Source organism: Lissotriton vulgaris, chromosome 1_1 (assembly GCF_964263255.1).
Source record: "Lissotriton vulgaris chromosome 1_1, aLisVul1.2, whole genome shotgun sequence".
Taxonomy (NCBI): Eukaryota; Metazoa; Chordata; class Amphibia; order Caudata; family Salamandridae; genus Lissotriton; species Lissotriton vulgaris.
Window position 1 is genome coordinate 665,108,499 of NC_141685.1, and position 13,176 is coordinate 665,121,674.

Below are 13,176 nucleotides of genomic sequence, written 5' to 3' on the forward strand. Positions count from 1 at the left end.
AATTTTGTAGATTTCCCTCAGCCACTATTAGGATGTGTTCCAGCGCAGGAATGCCCTCCCTTGCGCCGGAACGCCCCCTGATGGCGCAGGGCTTTATAACGGGATGCATCTCCCAAATGCGTCAGGTTGTTATAATATTATACGCCGCACCATGGCGCCCTTTTTTGTTTAGCTGCTGCGTCACAAAAGTCACGCAAGAACGGCGCAAAAGAGCCGCAAGGGGCTTAAATCTGCCCCTTCCTTTGTACCCCTGACAATAAGAAAAATAGTGGCGGTGGATTGATAGTTTGACTATTTAAATGACTGGTAATGTAGCAGGCAACTGTTAGTGTTGTCACTGATCTGAATGAAATCACAATGGAGTTTGTCTGTCACTTTGCGTCTTGCCTGCGGACTGCTGCCTGCCAGTCCTAGGTGAACGTTTCAGTACTTTGTTTAGTGAGTTACGTGACTTTCGAAGTCACAGGTCCGCAAATAAATGAAAACTAACCCTAATCAATATAATTTTGCGGAAATATTTTGTTATTGTTCTTTTGAAATGTTTGATTTGGTTGACATTGACAAGCAACAATCATCCATGTTTTCTGTTCTTTCTTTCATGTTGTACGTCAGCTCCCCCCAGGGGCGAGAGGAGGACACAGGAGCAGCAGGCGGCGGATGCTGTTCAACAGGGCCAGGATCGGGCAGGCGAGGGCTCCTCTGCTGGCCCCAGTAAGTTTTCATTTTAGACTAGTACCTATTTTTCCTAGCGTTCCTCATTTGGCTTTTTTCAAAATTGTCTTTGCTCTTCTTGTAGACTGTATCTAAATTCTTATCCTGCCTCTACTATGACTCCCTGTGGTATTACTAGATTATTCTTATTAGTCTGTCTGTGTAGCTAACTAAGATTGCACGGTTGGCGAAACTCCCATGATTCTAGTCAGCAATAGCTCTATCAACTTAGTGCAGTCCTCTGGGATTGTCCATAATGTCTTTTGAAGTGTTCTATCTGGACTCATGCTTGCAAAAATTGCAAAACCTTTCGCTCAGTCACTCTAGTCTGGACTCTGGACCAAAATACACAGATTGTATTTAAGTTTAAAAGCTTTATTAAAAGTAAACACATTTATTAAAATGAAGTCATAATAAAACTAAACGTTTAACTGATAATGGAAAAGTGGTTAGTGCTGACGATTAATTGAAGACATTTCTTGTGGTCGAGCCGAGCTCTCACCTGGTTTCAACTTGATCTTGTTGTTAGAAGTCCATCTTCTGTCTGTGTGGAGAAAAATGGTGCATGTTAAAAAAACAGCCTTCATTTGTTGTGCCAAAAAGTGCAGCAAGACAACCTTCCCTGGAAAAAGGGACATTTTTTTTAACTTTAACGTAGACAGTCACAAATTACATTGTTTTCACATGTCTTCATTCCTAGACCAAAGACTAGTGAGTGCTTTATTCTAACATTCTTAAATGTACTTTGTAGGTGGAACATCCGGTGGCGGGGCCAGTGTGGAGGTGGTGGTGCTCGACACGGAGGCGGAGGGCGATTCTTCATACTTGCAATATTTCTGGGCCTTCGGTCCAAACGCGCTGCGTAGCTAGGCCATAAGTCGGGGTTGGCACGACGGATTTCCTGAAAAGCAAATGCAATCAAGATTAGAGTGTCCCAGCAGTGCTCCCAGACCACGAAACTCACCCACAAACAGACGGAACCCCCCCTAAGAGCACCTCAAAGGCAAGCAAGTCATCAAAAACACAAAAAAATTTCCGCCTGGGATTTCGTCCAAAACACTTTTATCCGGTATTAGAGCTTCCCAGCAATGGCCCCAGAGCCGTCAACCCAGGAGAAAACGAGTAGAAGACCCCCAAACAGCCAAAGAGCAAAAGTACAAAAATGGGGGCTTAGTCAATTTTTCACAAATTTCCCAAATCACTCCGCGCGCGCTCTGCAGCTAGGCCCTAAGTCCCCTCTGCCACCATGGATTTGCTTCAAACCTCTTGCAAAGTAAAGTATATATAGCCAGCAGTGCTCCCAGACCACGAAACTCACCCACAAACACCAGGAAGCCCCCCAAACAGGCCCCCGAAAACGCTACATAGAGCAAAATGTCAGAAATAGCCAAAAAAAAAATCGGCCTGGATTTTGTCCCAACCACTTCTACCCGGTATTAGACCTTCCCAGGAATGCCCCAAGACCCGGCAACCCACCCGCCAAGAAGCATAACACCCCCAAACAGGCCAAAAGCAAAATCTCATACTTGCAATATTTCTGGGCCTTCGGTCCAAACGCACTGCGTAGCTAGGCCATAAGTCGGGGTTGCCACGACGGATTTCCTGAAAAGCAAATGCAATCAAGATTAGAGTGTCCCAGCAGTGCTCCCAGACCCTGAAAGTCACCCACAAACACCAGGAAGCCCCCCAAACAGGCCCCCGAAAACGCTACATAGAGCAAAATGTCAGAAATAGCCAAAAAAAAAATCGGCCTGGATTTTGTCCTAACCACTTCTACCCGGTATTAGACCTTCCCAGGAATGCCCCAAGACCCGGCAACCCACCCGCCAAGAAGCATAACACCCCCAAACAGGCCAAAAGCAAAATCTCATACTTGCAATATTTCTGGGCCTTCGGTCCAAACGCGCTGCGTAGCTAGGCCATAAGTCGGGGTTGGCACGACGGATTTCCTGAAAAGCAAATGCAATCAAGATTAGAGTGTCCCAGCAGTGCTCCCAGACCACGAAACTCACCCACAAACACCAGGAAGCCCCCCAAACAGGCCCCCGAAAACGCTACATAGAGCAAAATGTCAGAAATAGCCACAAAAAAAAATCGGCCTGGATTTTGTCCCAACCACTTCTACCCGGTATTAGACCTTCCCAGGAATGCCCCAAGACCCGGCAACCCACCCGCCAAGAAGCATAACACCCCCAAACAGGCCAAAAGCAAAATCTCATACTTGCAATATTTCTGGGCCTTCGGTCCAAACGCGCTGCGTAGCTAGGCCATAAGTCGGGGTTGGCACGACGGATTTCCTGAAAAGCAAATGCAATCAAGATTAGAGTGTCCCAGCAGTGCTCCCAGACCACGAAACTCACCCACAAACAGACGGAACCCCCCCTAAGAGCACCTCAAAGGCAAGCAAGTCATCAAAAACACAAAAAATTTTCCGCCTCAGATTTGGTCCAAACCACTTTTAGTGCTTCCCAGCAATGGCCCCAGACCCGTCAACTCACCTGCAGAGAGGTAGAACAACACCCCCACAAGTGCTGAGTCTTTCTTCATTGGGCGTAAACCAGCCCTCTGCTTTGATGGAAATAGGAGTCTGGAGGAGGAGGATAGAGGAGCATGTTCTTCTGAACTTGTGAACCTGAGGAATGCAGACTGCGGCACCTTCAAATCAATTAGCAAACAAGTGAAGACAGTTCTGCTGATGGGCTTGTTTTTGTGATTATCTGATTAAAGTTTGAATTATATTAACTGTGCACAACAAAGAAAGACAGACACACAGGAATAAAAGTGAATAAGGATGAAAAAGAAAGTTATTGATTTGTTGTCTCATTTTCAGGGCTCGGTATCACAGTCCAGGAATAAGAATAAGGCTTCGTCATCATACTCTGCGAATTCAGACAGGGTGAGCTCAGTGTCACCTGACAGAGTAGAAATTCCCTCATCTATGTTGCTGGCCACCTCCTCTTCATCCGGCACGCTCTCTCGTACTCTGAAATCTGGTGGTATGAGGTGCTGATTCATCTTGATCATTGTTAACCTCTCCACATTTTTGGGCGAGAGGCGGCTCCGTTTGGGAGTTACAATCCCACCAGCCGCACTGAAAACCCGTTCAGAAGACACGCTTGCGAGTGGGCAAGACAAGTAGTTTAAAGGCAGGTTGGTGAGCTGTGGCCACAATTCTTTTTTCCCATGCCAATACGCCAATGGGTCAGAATTAACATAGACCTCTGTTGAGTCATTCAGATAGTCCTTCACCATCGACTCAAGGTCCTCATCCAAGGTTCCTCCACTTTGCTTAGCTCTTGCTGTGCCTCTGACCTTTTGAGAACCAAACCCACGCAGAGCTAGCCAATCCTCTTCAGCCTCCAATGTTTCTGTTGTCTTTCGTGCAGATGATCCGGTTGCCGGTGTCTTTAACGGCTGAGAGGTCACTTGTGCCACAGCCACAGGTGCAGAAGTGGATTGTTTTGACTGGGGATGGCCTGCTGATGTACTGCCATTTCCTTCAATTTCCAGCCGTTCTGTTTCAAACTTCTTGGCTGACAAGGCTAGCCAACGTTTGTACTTTGGAACATGTTCATCATCAAAAGGAAAGAATGCTTGGCCTGCCAGCGCCTTTTTGTAGCGTGGATCCAGAATAGTAGCACAAATGTAATGCTGTTCTGAGTGGATCTTTTTAAGACGTTCATCACCTTGTAGGAGCTCTAATAATTGCTCAGCCAGAAGCAAAGAGTCTTGGTTTTTGTCATCTTTTCCAAACACAGAACACACCTCCTTCAGTTGGTCCTCCAGCATGTACAACAATGGGATAGCTTTTCCCAAATTAGAGTCCTCCTTGCTGACTGCACGCGTGAAGAACTCAAAAGGACGAAGCATGCGTGTCAGGCTTTCAACTATGTTCCATTGCGGCCCACCCATCCTCAGCTCCTCTGTACCCTCTTTAAGGAAATATTGATCGAGTTCCGTATACTGCTCATACAGACGCTCAAGCATGTAGAAGGTTGAGTTCCAACGTGTTACCACCTCCTGGATGAGTGCTTTCACTGGCATTTTACGTTGATATAGCAGGCTCCTCAGCTGCTTCCGGGCCTTAAAAGAATGGCTGAAATGCTTGCACATTTTTCGGCAGGTGTCCAATACACTGTACGCTGCACTGCCTTTATTACCCAAGAATTTTTGGACAACCAGGTTTATACAGTGCGCCAAACACGGCACTCTGAAATAGTAACCGTCCCTCATGGCCTTAACTATATTGGCGCCATTGTCCGTGGAAACATAACCAACCTTGCGTTTTAGTGGGGACAGCCAGTTAAGGACCTTTGTGTTAAAGACATCCAAAATGTTTTCTGCTGTGTGACGTTTCTCCAAACCAAACATGGCTAGTGTTGCATGTTTCCGAGCACCTTTAAAAACAATGTTCGTGTCAACACCTGCGTTTAGCTTTGCTTTAGCCCCTGAAAAAGAGACCCAGTGTGCAGTGATGCACATGTAATCAGCGCCTGCGCCACTGGTCCACATGTCTGTTGTCAGATGTATAGTGTGAACAGCACTCTTCTGCAAAGCTGCCCCAATCACCTTCAGAACATCTTCATGTAGTGCTGGAACCGCAACTCGGGCAAAATAGAACCGGCTAGGAACCTTCCATTTAGGGCAGAGCGCTGTCACTAATTCTAGAAAACCAACCCCTTCTACAAAAGAAAAAGGGAGAAGGTCCAGAGCTAGCATTTTAGCCAGCTTAGTGTTATACAGACGGGTCATTGGGTGGTTGCGTTCATATTGCGCTTCTGTAAACAACATCTTTTTAATGTTGCCCTGGACCAAGGATTTACGGGATGATGATGATCTCTTCGACCCAGTTACGCTCGCTGATGAACTTTTCCGCATTGATGTCTCACTCTCTCCCACACTCTTAGTGTGGCTCCCATGGGGTGTCCTGCTGACAGGGGAACTGGGTGTAAGTGAAGTGTTTGAATCGTCTTCTACCTCCGCGTCATCATCAGATGAAAAATCAACGTTTTCATTGCGTGCAATTCGGGCTTCCTTGATCGTGTGTAGGTGCGCAAACCATTGGACATCGTGCGTTCTCCTAAGATGACCTCTCTGGCCTCCGGTACCATAGTTGGAACCCAACTTACCACGACTAACTCGAAGCTTACAAATGCTACAAATGGCTACGTTTTCCTTTTTTGGGCAAACACTAAAGAAGTCCCAAACTGGAGACTTGAAATGTCTTGGGCGGCCGGAGGAGGCGGCGATACTGGTGGTGGTGGTCCTGCTGCTAATGCCAGATGAAGTGGAGGATGTGGATTGCCGAACTTCAGTACGTTTTGCACTTTCACCACCACAAATTGAGGTCGAGGTGGGTACCTTCTTGCGAGGAAGAAATATGGAAGCGGTAGGTTTTGGTGTACTACTTAACTCCAAATCTAATGATTCCATTTCCATTGCCTCCTCGTCGACATCATCATCACGCTCAGCAGCTTCTCGGGATAGGGTCAAAATGTCTCTTTGCTGCATGCCCGGTGGGGCTGCAGTGACCATTGTGATGACTGGCTCGTCGTCATCGTGAGAGGCTTCATCACCAGCAGTATCTGTCACTTCTTGTTGAGCCTCATCACACTCCATAGGTTTGAGTTTTTGGACGACCTTCCTTTTACGCTTAGGTACCGGTGTCAGATCATGGTGTGCCTCACTGTCAGACCGCAGTTGTGGTTCCCAAGACAGATCACTTGCATCAGAACGAGGTGGGCTTGAAGAAGATGTAGACACCCCCCTTGATCTTTTCCTTGCTAGGGATGTGGAAGACAATGAATGATCATCAGGAGGAGTGGCTTCCAATGATACCTCGGCTTCATTGTCGATTTCCTGATGTGCCCCTACTTCGGGAGGAACAACTATTGTGGGCACTTGTGAACCTCCATGCACCTTTGCTTGCGCATCTCCTTTTGCTGCCTCTCCTTCCACATGTACTTGGGCGTGTACTTGCACATGGTGTTGTTGTTGCGGCTGTGGTTGTTCAACACTTGTCAGATGAGTTACAACAACCTGTGTTGATTCAGGGACATTGCTGCTACTTTCTTGCGATGAGCCAACATCACTGGTCGATGGTGATTGGAGAAGTACACTGACTGCCTCTGAAGCACTCAAGGGCTTTGACTTAAGTTGGCGTGGTGGTGGAGGCACTGAACCCAATGGAGCAGGGGTGCTGCTCCCAGCTTGGTCCCCAGCAGATCCTGCTGCTGCAGGCGTACTTTTTTTTTTCTCCCAAAAAACGTGGCGGGTGGCACACCAGCCTCCTTGGTAACTTGCTTCTTCTGCTCCTTACTAGCAACTTTCTTGCTAGAGGAGCTACGGAGACCTTTCTTTGGGGCCATCTTCTTCAGAGCAGGTCAGACAGCAGGCCGCAGTTGCACGAATTGTAGAGTTGTCTGAGGCCAGGCGTGACGTTATGCTGCACACACACACCGCTGCAGGACTTCTTCCTGGCACTGGTGGTTCTCTTGAGTCTTGTGCACCTAAAAAAAATGGAAGACAGAGGAACATCAGTTCAGTTATACAGCACAAAAAAATCGAAAAACACTGCAAAATCAGCACAATCACAATCCATCCATGCCCTCCATAATGTTTAAATTCAAGACAACCCACAGAAAGACTAGGCCCATGCAAGACTCACTACCCCTGGGCATAAATAAAGGTTGAAAAGTAGGTAAAATGGTTGGAGACCTAACAACAAAGCCTGCATTCAAAATGGCCACTTGCCTGCCAGCACATGGCCAGTGCCTGTAGCTGCACTCAAAATGGCCACCAGCCACATGGCCTGTCCCTCCCCATGAACACCCCCAAAAATCGAAAAACACTGCAAAATCAGCACAATCCCATTCCATCCATGCCCTCCATGATGTTTAAGTTCAAGACAGCCCACAGAAAGACTAGGCCCATGCTAGACTCAAATACCCCTGGTGAAAAGGCCACAAGTACAGGCCCAAAAAACGAAAATCACTGAAAAATCTGCACAATCCCATTCCATCCATGGCCTCCATGATGTTTAAATTCAAGACAACCCACAGAAAGACTAGGCCCATGCAAGACTCACTACCCCTGGGCATAAATAAAGGTTGAAAAGTAGGCAAAATGGTTGGAGGCCTAACAACAAAGCCTGCATTCAAAATGGCCACTTGCCTCCTAGCACATGGCCAGGGCCTGCCTGTACCAGCACTCAAAATGGCCCCCACCCACATGGCCTGTCCCCATGAACACCCCCAAAAATCGAAAAACACTGCAAAATCAGCACAATCCCATTCCATCCATGCCCTCCATGATGTTTAAATTCAAGACACCCCACAGAAAGACTAGGCCCATGCACCACTCACTAACCCTGGTCAAGGCCCCAACAACAGGTAAAAAATCGAAAAACACAGAAAAATCAGCACAATCCCATTCCATCCATGCCCTCCACGATGTTTAAGTTCAAGACAGCCCACAGAAAGACTAGGCCCATGCTAGACTCAAATACCCCTGGTGAAAAGGCCACAAGTACAGGCCCAAAAACGAAAATCACTGAAAAATCTGCACAATCCCATTCCATCCATGGCCTCCATGATGTTTAAATTCAAGACAACCCACAGAAAGACTAGGCCCATGCAAGACTCACTACCCCTGGGCATAAATAAAGGTTGAAAAGTAGGCAAAATGGTTGGAGGCCTAACAACAAAGCCTGCATTCAAAATGGCCACTTGCCTGCCAGCACATGGCCAGTGCCTGTAGCTGCACTCAAAATGGCCACCAGCCACATGGCATGTCCCTCCCCATGAACCCCCCCAAAAATCGAAAAACACTGCAAAATCAGCACAATCCCATTCCATCCATGGCCTCCATGATGTTTAAATTCAAGACAACCCACAGAAAGACTAGGCCCATGCAAGACTCACTACCCCTGGGCATAAATAAAGGTTGAAAAGTAGGCAAAATGGTTGGAGGCCTAACAACAAAGCCTGCATTCAAAATGGCCACTTGCCTCCTAGCACATGGCCAGGGCCTGCCTGTACCAGCACTCAAAATGGCCCCCACCCACATGGCCTGTCCCCATGAACACCCCCAAAAATCGAAAAACACTGCAAAATCAGCACAATCCCATTCCATCCATGCCCTCCATGATGTTTAAATTCAAGACACCCCACAGAAAGACTAGGCCCATGCACCACTCACTACCCCTGGTCAAGGCCCCAACAACAGGTCAAAAATCGAAAAACACAGAAAAATCAGCACAATCCCATTCCATCCATGCCCTCCACGATGTTTAAGTTCAAGACAGCCCACAGAAAGACTAGGCCCATGCTAGACTCAAATACCCCTGGCGAAAAGGCCACAAGTACAGGCCCAAAAAACGAAAATCACTGAAAAATCTGCACAATCCCATTCCATCCATGGCCTCCATGATGTTTAAATTCAAGACAACCCACAGAAAGACTAGGCCCATGCAAGACTCACTACCGCTGGGCATAAATAAAGGTTGAAAAGTAGGCAAAATGGTTGGAGGTCTAACAACAAAGCCTGCATTCAAAATGGCCACTTGCCTGCCAGCACATGGCCAGTGCCTGTAGCTGCACTCAAAATGGCCACCAGCCACATGGCATGTCCCTCCCCATGAACACCCCCAAAAATCGAAAAACACTGCAAAATCAGCACAATCCCATTCCATCCATGGCCTCCATGATGTTTAAATTCAAGACAACCCACAGAAAGACTAGGCCCATGCAAGACTCACTACCCCTGGGCATAAATAAAGGTTGAAAAGTAGGCAAAATGGTTGGAGGCCTAACAACAAAGCCTGCATTCAAAATGGCCACTTGCCTGCCAGCTCATGGCCAGTGCCTGTAGCTGCACTCAAAATGGCCACCAGCCACATGGCATGTCCCTCCCCATGAACACCCCCAAAAATCGAAAAACACTGCAAAATCAGCACAATCCCATTCCATCCATGCCCTCCATGATGTTTAAATTCAAGACACCCCACAGAAAGACTAGGCCCATGCACCACTCACTACCCCTGGTCAAGGCCCCAACAACAGGTCAAAAATCGAAAAACACTGCAAAATCAGCACAATCCCATTCCATCCATGCCCTCCATGATGTTTAAGTTCAAGACAGCCCACAGAAAGACTAGGCCCATGCACCACTCACTACCCCTGGTCAAGGCCCCAACAACAGGTCAAAAATCGAAAAACACAGAACAATCAGCACAATCCCAATTCATCCATGGCCTCCATGATGTTTAAGTTCAAGACAACCCACAGAAAGACTCAGTCCACCCAACACTGAGTACCCCTGGGCAAAAGGCCCCAAAACAGCCCAAAAATCGAAAATTCCAAAATTTTAATTGCAGCAACTGTAATGCCCCAAACAAACTTACTTGTAAAATTTCTAATCCAGCAGTGATCCAAAGAAAGTCAAAAAGGCCTCAAATCCAAATATCCAGCAGCATCCACAAAAAGTAATCCTTCCAGCTCCAGACCCAAATGAAAAGTGACCAGGAGATGGACAAAGCACTGGGAGGAGCCTGCTGAACAGGAACAGGAAGTTGAGGACTGTGGGGCACTTCCTTCCTCCCAGCCCCCTGCCCCCCTCCCCAAAATGGACTCCTCGCTAAAAAAGTGCAGGCAAATGTCAAACTAAGGAGTTATTCAGATAAAAATCATCATTTCTAGAAGGTTTATGCTGCTTGCTGGTGGATTTCTTGTGCAGAATTTCAAATTTATATTTTCGCTCGCCGCATCTCAAATCTCGCAATTGCGAAGTACCGCGAGACGTGATCTCGCCGTACTCGCGTTGACAAACTATCGCTGGCAAGCCGCGATGACGTAATCGCGCTCGCCAATTCCCGCGGGATCACACAGCAAGATCCAAAATGGCGCAGCACTCGCAAACTATCGAAAAAAACAACTCGGCAAACGATGATAAACGCCGCGCGCCGCAAAAATTGTATCACCAACGCCGCGCGCCGCCAAAAAAATCCGCTGCGTGCGAATTTGCGGATTTTGCGGGAAATTCGCAAATCTCGCGGATTGCGAATTTCCCAAAAATCCGCAAAATCCGCGAGCGTAACGGATTTTCCGCCCATGCTTAATCTCAAGTCAGTTTTATATCTTTCACATTGTCAAACAACTGCTTGCAAGATTTTAATTCACTGACTCATCATCGCTGCAACACCATCTAACCCTGTCCTCTAAAGACCCCCTTCCATGCCTAAACTACACCTGTTCCTGAACCCTAAAAGCCACTTCTACCCCGATGTTCCACCCAATCAAGAAACCTAAGCACCCCTCAATATACCTGAAGTACACCCTCCCCAGGCCCCAAAAGTATACCCATCCCTGAACACTAAAAGCCCTTTTTACCCTGCACTCCACCTATCTCTGAACCATAAAACCCTTCACTAGCTCTGAACAGTAAACATCCTTTAACCTGCAGTCAGAACAAAAAACCTGCCTTTACAAGGCAGTCACTACTCTGACTGTGATGTTACCATAAGTTCCTTTAACCTCCAAGTCATTACAACAACTTCCTTTAGGGGGTACATTATTGGACTGGGGTTGGATTTTAAGTTCTGGCGTTGGAATAGAAATATTTACTATTCCAAATTCCAGCCCCCCCTTAAAGCAATTTATTGTAATGACTTGCATGGTGAAGTAATGCATGATAGCATCGCAGTCGGGGTAGTGACTGTACTGTAAAGACACGCAAATAGTTGCATGCAGGATTACATCATACAACTACTCTAAACTCCACTCATTCCTGAATCCTAAAAACTCCATTCTATGCCTAAGCCCCACTCATCCCTGAATCCAAAAAAACCTCACCAATCTTAAATAGTATGTAATATGTGGGGTAAGGGACAATGAAATAAGACACCATCTTACATGTCGCTCAACATGCATTTTTGATGTGGTTCAGTGCCAACACCAACACTATAAAAACAATAAGTAGGACAAACAGTGAACAACCTCTCTACATGATTAAGGGACTCAGCAATAATTAATGAGAAATGTGACCAGCCTGTAGCCAAATATTTTAACATTGTGAACCATTTGGAGATGTTCCCTGTGGAACATGTCTTAAAAACTACTGGACTCTTGGGAAAAATTCTGGATGCACCGTTTAAAATCATTGTATCAAGATCGACTGTATATCACTGACAATGCGACATACTTACTCCATATCTCAAGAGATCTAAAGGCTGCATTGATTCCACATTCCAAATGCATTCTTCATTCATGATGCTTTTTGAAAATCCAGATTGGCGCACAAGCAAAGCGTTGGGCTTATCAGCTGGACCACAAACAGTCCAAAAGGGAGCTAGAGATCAGGGGGCCCCTGTTACAGGATCATTAACCTGGGATTATTAATTTCTCTACAACCTAGATTGGAGGGCAATGCCACTGAGGCAGGCAACGAGATTAGGGTCAACTCTCCTCACCCCCCAGGCGAGATGACATTGGCGGTCATCTACCTGACCATCATGGCCCACCGTGAGGAGACCCGGCAAGAAATCCCCCGCACTCAGGGTATGTGCCGCAGGGGGCAAAATTCTATCCGTAGAGTGGCAAAAACTTATTCAGATGTTGCCTCTAGAATAGGAGAGGCGGAGGAGAGGATCTCTACTCTGGAAGATGATATTGCTACCCAGAAAGGTATTACAGATTTACCCAGAAGGAAGACATTTTATGGAAAGTTACGGACCTGGAAAACAGAGCACGGAGAAATAACCTGAGAGTCCTAGGAGTTCTGGAAGGGATTGAGGGGCAGGGTACTTGACAATTTGTTGCTGAACTGTTCACTGAAGCATTTCCTGAGGTCAAACAATGGGACTGGCAACTTGAAATCCAGCGGGCGCATCGCTATCCATTCAAGCAAAAGGCCAAACTGAAAATAAGCCTTGTGCTATTCTAATTTGTTTAAATAATTTTTTAGCCAGAGAAAAGATCTATGACCTGGCTAGGCCTGATAGGAAGCGATCGGGCAAGGGTTGTGTGTTCTTTGTCAGGCCTGATTTGTGCCCAGCTACTGTTGAGCGGAGGTGGCAGCTCCGCCAGCTAATAACGCCCTTTCAGTCAAAAGGGGCTCAAGTTTTCCTGCTTTTGCCATCCTAACTGAAAGTTATTTACCAAGGTCAGACCAGATTCTTCACTTCTGAAACCCAGGCCAAAGAATTCTTGAACTCACTTTAGGCAGTAACACTCTTAAGTTCTGGCTTTTTGTCTTTAGTATCAGAGGTTGTAAAGAGTAGGGGGCGCTGTCCTTGAGTGGAGAGGAGTGTGCATTTGTGCATTTTTTTGTCTTTTTTCTTTCATTTTCTGTCCTTCTTCTCTCCCCAAAACCACACCCCTCTGCACAATATTGGTGAGGACATCGGGAGAATCCGTGTTTGAAGCAGCTCCCCCATCACAAGGACTTAGGTCATGTTGCCCTATGTGC

General features: G+C 46.7%; 1 pseudogene; it reads left to right on the forward strand.

Annotated features, from left to right (window-relative positions):
• The window catches only part of LOC147747622 (uncharacterized), a 143,089-nt pseudogene that overhangs the window by 60,930 nt on the left and 68,983 nt on the right, over nt 1-13,176 (forward strand).